The 12,843-nt window shown below is 41.5% G+C and overlaps 1 protein-coding gene across 1 annotated transcript in view; it reads left to right on the top strand.

The window, feature by feature from the left end:
* The window catches only part of LOC126470654 (glycine receptor subunit alpha-4-like), a 450,264-nt gene that overhangs the window by 22,382 nt on the left and 415,039 nt on the right, over positions 1-12,843 (top strand). The gene's annotated exons all lie outside the window — the stretch shown is intronic.

Here is a 12,843-nt window from a genome sequence, read left to right as displayed (position 1 = left end):
GGAAATCCCTATTTGTGTGAAACGAAACAACTAATCTCCTCAAGTTACTGTTTGGGCTGCGGTATACAGCAGAGGCATTATCTAGTGAACGTTACATCGCAGTTTTGGAACAGTTTGTCGCCACACACCTAGCGTTGAAGTATCGACCAGGCACCGAACGGTTTGTGCAAGATGGGGCAGACCACACTGCGGTGAACAAGTGTTTCGATTTCTTGGTGAGTACTGCGGGAATAGGGTCATTGCGTTGGTCTATTGCAAATTTACTGACGCAGCGATCGATTGGCCTCCATGTTTGCGTGTTTGCCCGATCTGATTCCTTGTGACTACTTCTTGTGGGGCACATTGAAAGACACTGTCTACCGGAATCATACCGCCACGCTTGAATCGACGATCTGTGTGGCATCTTAATCCATTTCCCTTGAGACAGTACAGGATGTGATGGCAAATTTCTCTGTTCGTTTACTCCACCTCCTTACTGCGAGTGGTGGACATTTCGAAAAGATTGTGATGTGACTACAAAGCTTGGTTAGTTTAATTACTATGCACGATGATACTGTACCAGTTGTACAGCGTACAGCGTCATCTGTTAGCAGCTTTTCGATCTATTTCGAAACTTTTGCACAACTTCCGTATAAAATTCTTACACCCGTCACAGTAAATATACCTTTCGTTGTACTCGTCTATCGGTCTTAGTTTTCGAGACATTTAATTTTGAAATCAAGGACTCCTTCGCTGGACACCCTGCAGCAGCACGAAGATACGTATTAGGTAAGCCAGATATTCAGGCATCATATTAACCACTTTCTATACGCGACACAAAGCGTTTAATCAGATAAACTGAATGAACGATTGAATGAGCTGACAGTACTACTCTTCGAATTAAATCACCAAACGTGGATTCTTTATCAAGCCTCATGAATACTGGTCATATAAGACAGAGAATTAGTAACGTCACACAGCACATCGTTCCATTCGCAGCATTAATAGCAACTTCGCTAAACCAGTGAAAATCTAGCCATGAAACGCAAATACCTCACGAATGCTTAAGGAAATAACTTTGCAGATAGGCAAGCCACCTCCTCAAACAGCAAACACGACGACCGACTGCATTCACCCCAGCTTGTATCACCTTCAAGCCCACTGACACACGGTAGAACTTATTCAGACCTCAATTTATAGTCTCTCACTTGACGGGTACCAGTCTGCTGAATCGCAAACTAAATACATGACTTTCCATAAGTTTCAAAGATTACGCATACTAACGAAACTGTCTATAGTCGATTCTTGGTACAGAATAGTAGCTTTGCATTACTTAGCAATAACTGGTTCAAGAAAAAAGTAATATATTTCAAAATGCTATTTAACAAGCAACTTCAATAGCCCTCCTCTTCTGAAAGAAAACGGATTTGCAGTATTATTTGCAGGAAACTAGCAGAGAAAATTCCAAACTGATCGTGATACGTCTTACAACAGAGAAATTTATACGTTTACAAAATCTAAGACAAGCAGATAATATTTAAAAAACTGCTTATGTTCTCATAGGTTCTCATGGCTGAGGCTGTTTGCCTAATATGACACAATAATGAACCATGAGTGTCAAGCACGACTTGAAAGAGAGGTAACAAAATAATTTAAATAATAATAGTGGTGTCACCGCCAGACACCACACTTGCTAGGTGGTAGCCTTTAAATCGGCCGCGGTCCGTTAGTATACGTCGGACCCGCGTGTCGCCACTATCAGTGATTGCAGGCCGAGCGCCGCCACACGGCAGGTCTAGATAGTCTTCCTAGCACTGGCCCCAGTTGTACAGCCGACTTGCTAGCGATAGTTCACTGATAAATTACGCTCTCATTTGCCGAGACGACAGTTAGCATAGCTTTCAGCTACGTCATTTGCTACGACCTAGCAAGGCGGCATTATCAATTGCTATTTATCTTGTGATGCATGTACCGTCAGACCGATGTTCACCAATTATGGATTAAAGTTAAGTATTCCAGAAGCTACGTACTATTTTTGCTACTATAAGACCTTGACCTGTTCCAGACCTCACGCCAGCCTGCGTGAGCTTAAACGCGTGCCTTTCGGCTACCTCAAAGTGGCTTGGCTGTCTTGCCAAGTCACAACAATAATAATTTAAAACAAAGCAAACAGTTAAATGTTAGATGCCTGTGAATAATGAATATAAAGGAACGACACCACAATGAGCACTCAAATTGTAAACAGCAAGCTTGTAATGACAATAAGAACATTCACAGTGAAAATTGATCAAAACTAATCACATAAGAATGACATTGGTCTAAAATGTAACTATCTCACGGATGAAAGTATTACAATATAAAGCAACGATTTTATCAAAAAACTAAGTTTTAAATACCAAATGTAATTTATATTGGAAGTAATAATAATGGTGTTACTCTACTGTTAACTCCCACAGGAAGGTTCAACATCTAAATATAAAACAATAGAAAAGACAATATGTGTTTTCAGAATGTGTTGAAATACTGTAAAGAAACTGAGACAGAGTATTAAGTTCTTAATGATTGGGAAATTGCATTATTAATAATGAGTTTAAGCTCCACAACGAGCTACCAGGCAAATGAGTGAATTCTGAGTAAAGAACTGGCACAATATACTTTCCTCAAGCTGGAAGCTAGATCAGATAGCACAGAATCATAAATACAAATTATTATACAAAGATTAATAAATCCCCTTTTCAATCCTAATGCATGTTTGAAGAACGATTATCTGAATACCCAAAGTGACAACTACAGGATAACATCAAACAAATTACATCTAATAATTACATCAACAGCAATGATATTGATAATCAACAATGAGAGATCCTTCACTCAGACACCGTTATTTAAATCCAGAATGTTCAAGACAATTATAAAGTAAGATATTCACATACGTAAAATAAGAGAATTGAAAGCAAAAATACATATGCCTTCACGGTGGCCGTTCATTGAGTTAAGGGACATCCACACTGACATACAGCGAAAAGATTGGATATTTACTTCAAGTGTTCATGTCAGCCAGACAACTGACTGGGCAAGTGGGGAATTGACTGAGCAACTAGAAAACATCTGATCTTCCGTGCGCTGGATAAATGAGGCCTGCATCACGGTCCGGGATCGTGATTTCGAACATCTTCTTTTATGATTATCGTTGTCTGTTTTTGTTTTTATTTCTTGTTTTCTGCTTTATAGGACCACGCAAGGTACAGTCAATAAATGTCGCTTTTGATGGTTGGCCCTCTTTTGTGTCCAAATTCGTTTCATCCTTTCAGAATGAAGTCTCTTTCTTTCCTCAGACCACAGTGTTCCAGTCCGTTTTCTGATTTCCCTCTGACAAACGTTCCAGTCAAATATCTTTTGTCTGAATGTTTTTTTTTTGTCTGTAACGTCTGCCTAAGTTATACCGGCTGCCTTCAGATCCTTCTTAATCACAGCGACCCATTTAATTTTCTCAATTTTGGCCCCACTTCTGTTTTCGTAGGATTCTACTGTTTGTTTTGTCAATCTAGTGAGTGCCGTTCTTTTAATGTGTCTTCGTTTTACCTTACTAATTGTCAACCTGTAAGTTTCTCCATCAATAATTTTGGGACCTAATATTATCCTAACAATCTTTCTTTCTTTTGAATTTCTTCAATATCCCTCTTCCTATTTAAATTTCTGCTCCAAAATTTGTGTTATTCTGAATGCAGTTGCCATTTTTTTGGAGCGAACTTCGTTTGCAGCTTTTTCCAGACCGTTTCCTTGTATGATTTCCCCCCAGTATTTTAATTAATGAACCCTTTTTATTTTTAGGTATTTCGTGCTCAAAAACTTTGGTGCTTGTTTGTTACATGTCATATATTTCGTGTTTTCAAATGATATTTGTAGTCCTCCTACATTTTCTGCAACTTCTTTATGAATTTCAATTTGTTTTTGAGCTGTGGTAATATCCCTATTAAAATAGCCAGACAATCTGTAAAGGCTACGCAGTCTACTCTGATATTACTTCTACCTAACTTGATTGACTGATCTGTGTTTTGACTCGACTTTTGTTCTCGCCATTCTGTAATTACCTTTTCCAAAACTTAGTTACACAGTCATGGGAAAAGTCCATGTCCTTGTCTAACACCAGTCTTTATATCAAATGGTTCAGAAATTTCCCCCATGAATATAATTTTAGAGCTAGTGTCGGTTAACGTTTCCTTAATCAGTGTTAGAGTTTTATTGTCTAGCCCTTGTTCCTTTAAAATTTGAAGAAGAGACTCACGATCAACTGAGTCTTAGGCCATTTTACAATCCACAAATGTACATACAATATTGTTACTAATAATCCTTTGGTGCCTAAGGAATACTTTTAAATGAAGAATTTGTTACGGACAGTATCTATTGGGTCTAAAGTCTGCTTGGTATTCATCAAATTTTAGGTTGTAACTGTTCTTGGGCTCTATCAAGTAAACACTGCGATAGAATTTTATATGTGATCGGGAGAAGAGAGATTCCTCCGTAATTATTAACATCTGCTTTGCTAAGCATAATAAACATGTTTTCTCACTGTTCATGTTCTTCCTTTCTTGTGTTTTGTGCTGTCACTATCGCCCCAGGAAAGTGTTTCCGACCATGCATTGCTGTGTGTTTTTCCATAGTCTAGAAGTGCTCTATCTCTCCTGGAAGTTTGTAGCCACTATGCTGAAACACACGGTATACAGGGTGTTTGTTTTAACACGGAACAACCAAATATCTCGAAAAATACGCTTCGTCTGAAAAAATTGTTCCAGGTAGAGAGTTAATATTTTCAAAGGGGACCTCAGTCTGTGCTAAAACTGACCAAACCGTAACCTCCACCTCCTCTCCACCCCCCCCCCCTCCCCCGCCCATGGATGTGTCAACTTTTTATTTTCAAATGGTGGGAACCCTCACTCCTTTTTGACTGAAGAATCGGGTTCTTCGCCAAAAACTGCCTGGGGTTTATCTGAAACATTTTTTTCCATTCGTGGTAGATGGCGCTCTGTTTGGCACGAGCGTTAGGGAGGTTGGACGGAAGAACACGTCAAAATCAGTCACCCTGATGATGAGATTCGAGGAGACCACGGGAATCAAACATTGCGAAATCAACCCTGAAGGAAACAGAAAACAATATTACGTTAAATATAGCTTATGTGTCAGACTTTTAAATGACATTTGAAAGAAGCTTCTAAGAAGACTTCACCCATATATCATGTGTGGGAATTAATTAAACAATATCAAGATAATAGCGCCACAAACCACTGTCCCACCGTCAGGAAAAGAGGTTGCACAAACGTCCAAACGTGTGCTCTATTATACCAAATGTGAGAAACACTTATCTTTGGTACGGTTCGTGTATTTATCATCTCGGCTGTCATACCAGCTGTTCAAAATGTTGCTACACGCTGTTAAGTGATTCTGGAGAAACAGTGCTGCACGTTGAATTTCATCTGGAGTTAATGGCAGCACAGGCCAGCCTGATAAAGCATTTCATGCCTTAGGGAGTCGTCGGCCTTTCGCAATAGACCTCTTCTTTTAATTGTCGCCACAGATAAAAGTATAGAACTGCCATATTTGTTGACTGTACAGACCATATGCGTTTCATGAGTGGCCGTTCCAATGCTATTCAAATATTCTCTTAAGAGGGCCTGGCATTACGTGTACGTAATAGGGGGGATGTCCGTCAACTTGGTACCACACTGATTGCCCCATTTCCAGTGGGATGTCTTCCAATAACTGCGACTGCTGCGTATCTTAGGAAGTCGAGGTACTTAAGTGTATTTAGATCCCCATCAACATAACGTGGACGAATGATGCTCGTCTTGAAAGACATGCACCAAACATTGATAGATTAAGGTTGTTGTTGTTATTCACTTCTTTGAGTCAGCGTGGATTTTTAACTGACGATTGTTGCATATTGCGAAGATTGACTTGCCCATACTTCTTTCTTAAACAAAATTTTGCACGGGTATGCCGCATCACTTTGCGCTTTTCGCAGATAACATACGGAGATCTGTTACCAATTTTGGAAGTCATTATCATGACACTGCAGATGAAGCGAAATATGAAGAGGATGAAATGCGATGGAACGCAAGTGTCCGCAGAAAACTCATTTGGTTGATCCCTCTCGTACTTCCAAAATGCCTCTCAGTGACATTCACATTGTGTATTACTGCTGTAAAATGTTAGTTTCATTTCTTTCATCAGCAGCTCTTAATTTTATTTGGTGTATTTTATTCTCCAAACTTCTGGTTCCTAGAACTTCCTATTGTAATGTGTGCAAAGACAGATCGTGAGTGCTTGGTGCGACATGGATACTCGTCAGCATACAATCTCACCGCCGCTCCAATAGTCTGGTGACATTCGTCGTAAACGATATTCACTTTTTTGACGGTCGTATGTATTTTGAATGTCTCAATAGCTTTACGAGCAACTTATCTGATTGCAATAACAACAGAACATCGACTGATGGGCTTCAAGTGCACAGATAAGAACAGCCACCATACCTGAGTTAAGTGTTTGCTTACATTTGGTAATAAGGCAGAAGTTTGTGGAATCTCTTCTCATGATAGCGGGACAGTGGTTTGCGGCGCTGTTACCTTAATACTATTTGATCAAGTCCCATACATGTTATGTCGTTAAAGTTCTCATAGAAGCTTCTTTCAAATGCTATAGATAAAAGTATATAGTTCCATTAGAAAAAAACAAAGTCGATGTCGTTATTCGGCTACTATAAAAGATAAGAATGACTTGCGAACGTCAGGAAATTCGCAATATCGTCCGCTATAACTTTGTGCAGATCGCACCTCGAGATATTTATTTATATTTATTTATTCTGGATATATTTGGGGTGGCCTGTCTTAGCTACCTCACCATATTGCTTTGTTAGATATAATGAAACAGTTGCAAAGCCAATGATGCCCCCGTTGTTCAGCCTACTGTGATATGTTACGAGGATTTGTCCAGAGTTCAGAAACTCAAGTTAGTCTTCAGAGAGAGCAGAAAACCAGATATGTTTTACATTTTTTTGCGGATAACATTCGCTCCATACGTTTCATGCTCTCTCACTCTCCAAGCCGCTTCAGATTCTGCAACAATCAATGAACAGCATCTAGTTACATCAAGTAATCAGCAGTTTTGACAATAATAGACGTCAGACTTACATTTTGGAGAATTGTGTGTGTGTGTGTGTGTGTGTGTGTGTGTGTGTGCACGTATGCGAATATCTGAAGAAAGTATTGAGCAATGACTATGATGGCAGAAAATTAGCAACTTGCTACTCCCACTGGTTGCCTTGCCTCCTACTGGTTGCCTGCTGTGTCAGCAAGGTGAGGCTTGTTTCAGAAAGCAAAAGCAATTAGTCATCAACTAAGAACAAGTTGATACTTGTCTATGCCAGCTAATCCAGACATGTTCCAGCAAGGAAAATGCTTAGTCAGCAGGCTGAGTCTTGTTGATGTCTGCCAAGAATTCATCATATTTCAGTGAGAAAATTCAAAGGCAGAAGCGTTTGCCTCGTTATCCGTCTTATAACAAATTTCCAATATTTTGCAAACTGTTTGTAGAAATGTCAAGCATTTTTTAGATTATTTCATTAAACATCAGACATATGCATTCATAACATTAACCTACACCCATGATATAAGTAATACAAGATTGCACAGTTGTTGATCATAATAGATAATGTGATGTTGTTAAAACATCCAACGCCAATGATCGTAACTGTTCAACATCCCTCTTAGTTTTTATAACACAGAATGCATACGAAAATCCATGCATATCCAATTCAAAATTGCATCATACTTCTACAAACATAGGCACTGTAATATAGTGTTTATCCGCCAATACCAGGCTAGCGACTTTCGATTTAATGCCTCTTTTGTACGGGAATTACATTACGTGTACGAGTACAGGTTAATGTCATATGGATGACGACAAATAGAGATTGGGAACTGGCGCGCACAGATAACAGAAACTTTTAAGGCGACCGCTCGTGACACATGTGAAATCCGGGTTCGAGTCTCAAGCCGGCACAGATTTTCAGTGTCGTCGCTCAGTTCTACAGTTGGAGATTTCCCGTATTCGCAACTGCGAATACATTTACTATATCCAACAGAAAAAGTATTTTTGATGTCCATTGTAAACGAAATGTCTTTTTTGTTGTTGCTTCATTCATCCAATCGATATAGCGACCTCAAACTACTCTGTTGCGCTTTGTAGATAAAGGATTCATGTTGACAGTGACGGCAAAACACGAAGGACAAACAGGGCTCCTAGCTGTACGTGAGCGCAGTTGCTCCACTGAGCCACTCTGTTTTTGGTCTCGACACACAGCAATGTGACGATAAGCACATATATTACCATTTCTGTCGTAATTTAAGTGAATAGTGAGGCCAGACACTTAGTAACGGCACAAAGAATACCCACACCCAGCGGCTGTGAGTTACACAAGACTGGAATCCTGGACCATCGATTTAGGACGAAGCGAATTGCAGCTGTGTTTAGTGTAATAAACGGTCTGCGCTGTATGTTGAGAGGGCTGCCGACAGAAGTGTGTTAGCAAGTTACTCAGTATTTACTAGCATCCGTAGGTTCAAATGGTTCAAATGGCTCTGAGCATTATGGGACTTAACGTTTAAGGTCATCAGTCCCCTAGAACTTATAACTACTTAAACCTAACTAACCTAAGGACATCACACACATCCATGCCCGAGGCAGGATTCGAACCTGCGACCATAGTGGTCGCGCGGTTCCAGACTGAAGCGCCTAGAACCGCTCGGCCACTGCGGCCGACCTAGCATCCGTAGGTTCACGGCTCTTGGGTTATAGAAGACACAAGTTAATATATAGCCGAAGTTATCTACGGTGAGAATAATGTATCAACGAATAAGCGTCTCGTGTATTATGTCACAAATAGCAATATATAATTACTTTTTTGCGTCATGCCTGGACATTGCACAGCTAGTTTGAATGCATTTTTTGCTGCAATTAGAATTCAAAGAAACATATGGTCCATGTGAGTCAAAAATAATCGAGACATCTCAGAGTAATAACATAATTTAAATTTCTGGAGGACTACGCTGTGATTTCTTTGAAAATATGCAAAAAATTCTCGCCAACATACATAATATACATTGATGCAATCAGTACACACCACTCTGACAGCAGATTTCTGGAGGAAAGTTGTCGATGCTAAATATCATGGCCACCAAAATTTTTACGTTTAAACCCAATTGGATTTTTTTGGTTTGCTTGTACTTTTGTAGTCTGCTTACTAACTACGGTTATACGTGTTGCGTTGCGGGAGGTCGTTCTTTGTGTACACTGAGGGACATGTTCCCGCAGTGCATAATCAATCAACGACTCAATGTCGTTATGCTGTTGCTGTATCTGGAGACCACAACCGCTGGTAGCTTATATGTAAAGTGGCTCTTCAGGTGGTAACTTTACAGTTGCCGATATACAACGTAAAAGTCCGGTATGCCATTTGGAAACAATTTCATTGTAACCCCTGTCCTTCATCTACATCCACATATATATTCCGCAATCCACCATGAGCGAGGGAAGAATGGGTGTTCATGTGCCTCCAGAGGAGCCCTAATTTCTCTTATCTCATTTTCGTAGTCTTCAAAGCGAAATGTACGATGGTGGCAGAGGAATCGTTCTACAATCAGTTTCAGTTGCCGATTCTCTAAATTTTCCAAATAGAGTTTCACGAAAAGAACGTCGTCGATTCCCATTTGACTTCCAGAAGCATCCTCGTAATACCGCGTGACATTCGATACTACCAGTAACAAATGTAGCAGCCTGCCTCTGAATTGCTTCGATGTCTTTCTTTAATACGACCTGGTGGATGTCCCAAATACTCTAGCAGTACTGAAGAATGGGTCCCATTAGTGTTGTACGAGTATACGCGGCCTCCTTTACAGACGAAACACATTTTCCTAATACTCTCCCAACAAACCGAAGTGGAGCATTTGCCCACCCTATCACCGTCCTTACGTGCTCGTTCCATTCCATTTCGCGGTGCAACATTACGTCCAGATATTTAATTGGCATGACTGTGTCAAGCACTACACAACTAAAGCTATAATCGAACATTATGGGTATATTTTTCCTACTTATATCCATTAACTTATATTTTTCTACATTTAGAGAAATCTGCTATTAATCAAACCAAGTGGAAATTTCGTCTAAGCCATCTTGTATCCTCCTACAGTTACTCAACGACGACAGCTTCCCGTACACCAAAGCGTCCTCAGTAAACACCCACAGATTGCTGCTTAGTCTGTCTGCGAGATCATTTACGTGTATAGACGGTCCTATCACACTTCCCAAGGACACTCCAGACAACACCGTTGCCTCTGATGAACGCTCGCTGTGGAGGACAACATATTGGGTTCTATTACTTCTATTACTGTAGAAGTTTTCCAGCTACGCATGTATCTAGGTATCTATTTCGTATGCTCGCACCTCATTATCATTCTGCAGTGGGGGACCATGTCAAAAGATCTCCGGAAATCAAGAAATATGGAATCTGCCTGTTGCCCTTCATCCAGGGTTCGCAAGATATCATACGAAGAAACGTCAAGCTGCGATTCGCACGAGCTATTCTTTCTAAATCCATGCTGATATGTGGACAGAAGCTTTCCCGTCTCTAGGAAAATTATTGTATTCGAGCTGAAAATATATTCAAGAATTTTACGGTAAACCGATGTTAAGGGTATTGGTCTGTAATTTTTAGGGTCAGTTCTGTTACCTTTCTTATCTAAAGGAGTCATGTGCGCCTTTATAGTTGCTTGGGACTTTCCCCTGGGCGAGAGATTTGCGATAAATGCAAGCTAAGTAAGGGATCAATGCCGGCCGGGGGGGGGGGGGGGGCACACTAAATTCAGTTCCTGGGTGCGCATTTAAATTTTTAGTTATTATGTGGCGCAGACAAAAGGTAAACAAGTTCAGCTCATACCGTGTGTCACAACTGGCATCAGGGGTACCCAAGAAGCGCTATATTGCTAGAGGCAGAGTGCCACTTTCAACACATTGCTACATCGAGCCGAGCCCTAATCAATAAGGGTAAATGGCGCAGTATGACAGCACCTAAGACGTTAAAAATTCAAATGGCTCTAAGCACTATGCGACTTAACATCTGAGGTAATCAGTCCCCTAGACTTAGAACCACTTAAACCTAACTAACCTAAGGACGTCACACACATCCATGCCCGAGGCAGGATTCCAACCTGCGACCGTAGCAGCCGCGTGGTTCCGGACTGAAGCGCCTAACACGTCAGTTTGCGAACCTTGCACTGCGGAAACCCTAACGTACAACCTCCGTGCTAAACCGATCCACGGCGTCCTAGCGCGGATGGAAAATGCGTGGGACGGGATATACACCGCTGGCTATTAAAATTGCTACACCAAGAAGAAATGCAGATGATAAACGTGTATTCATTGGACAAATCTATTATACTATAACTGACATGTGATTACATTTTCATGCAATTTGTCTGCTTAGATCCTGAGAAATCAGTACCCAGAACAACCACCTCTGGCCGTAATAACGGCCTTGATACGTCTGGGCATTGAGTCAAACAGAGCTTGGATGGCGTGTACACGTACATCTGCCCATGTAGCTTCAACACGATACCACAGTTCATCAAGAATAGTGACTGGCGTATTGTGACGAGCCAGTTGCTCGGCCACCATTGACCACACGTTTTCAATTGGTGAGAGATCTGGAGAATGTGCTGGCCAGGGCAGCAGTCGAACATTTTGTGTATCCAGAAAGGCCCGTACAGGACCTGCAACATGCGGTCGTGCATTATCCTCCTGAAATGTAGGGTTTCGCAGGGATTGAATGAAAGGTAGAGCCACGGGTCATAACATATCTGAAATGTAATGTCCTCTGTTGAACGTGCCGTCAATGCGAACAAGAGGTGACCGACACGTGTAACCAATGGCACGCCATACCATCACGCCAGGTGATACGCCAGTATGGCGATGACGAATACACGCTTCGTTCACCGCGATGTCGCCAAACACGGATGCGACCATCATGATGCTGTAAACAGAACCTGGATTAATCGGAAAAAATGACGTTTTACCATTCGTGCACCCAGAGTCGTCGTTGAGTACACCATCGCAAGCGCTCCTGTCTGTGATGAAGCGTCAAAGGTAACCGCAGCCATGGTCTCCGAGCTGATAGTCCATGCTGCTGCAAACGTCGTCAGGGATCGAGACGTGGCTGCACGATCCGTTACAGCCATGCGGATAAGATGCCTGTCATCTCGACTGCTAGTGATACGAGGCCGTTGGGATCCAGCACAGCGTTCTGTATTACCCTCATGAACCCACCGATTCCATATTCTGCTAACAGTCATTGGATCTCGACCAACGCGAGCTGCAATGTCGCGATACGATAAACCTCAATCGCGATAGGCTACAATCCGGCCTTTATCAAAGTCGGAAAAGTGATTGTACGCATTTCTCCTCCTTGTACGAGGCATCACAACAACGTTTCACCAGGAAACGCCAGTCAACTGCTGTTTGTGTATGAGAAATCGGTTGGAAACTTTCCTCATGTCAGCACGTTGTAGGTGTCGCCACCGGTGCCAACCTTGTGTGAATGCTCCGAATAGCTAATCATTTGCATATCGCAGCATATTCTTCCTGTCGGTTAGATTTCGCGTCTGTAGCACGTCATCTTCGTGGTGTCGCAATTTTAATGGCCAGTAGTGTAATTGAGACATCACGGTGGGGAAAAGTCCGCTGACATCTCCAAGTAATGACATCAAATGACCGCATCGCTGGCCACGATGATGTTATGCCGAGCTTTTCAACGACCGT

The sequence above is a fragment of the Schistocerca serialis genome, chromosome 3 (genome assembly GCF_023864345.2).
Source record: "Schistocerca serialis cubense isolate TAMUIC-IGC-003099 chromosome 3, iqSchSeri2.2, whole genome shotgun sequence".
NCBI classification, from domain to species: Eukaryota; Metazoa; Arthropoda; class Insecta; order Orthoptera; family Acrididae; genus Schistocerca; species Schistocerca serialis.
This window is presented reverse-complemented; position numbering and strand designations above follow the sequence as displayed.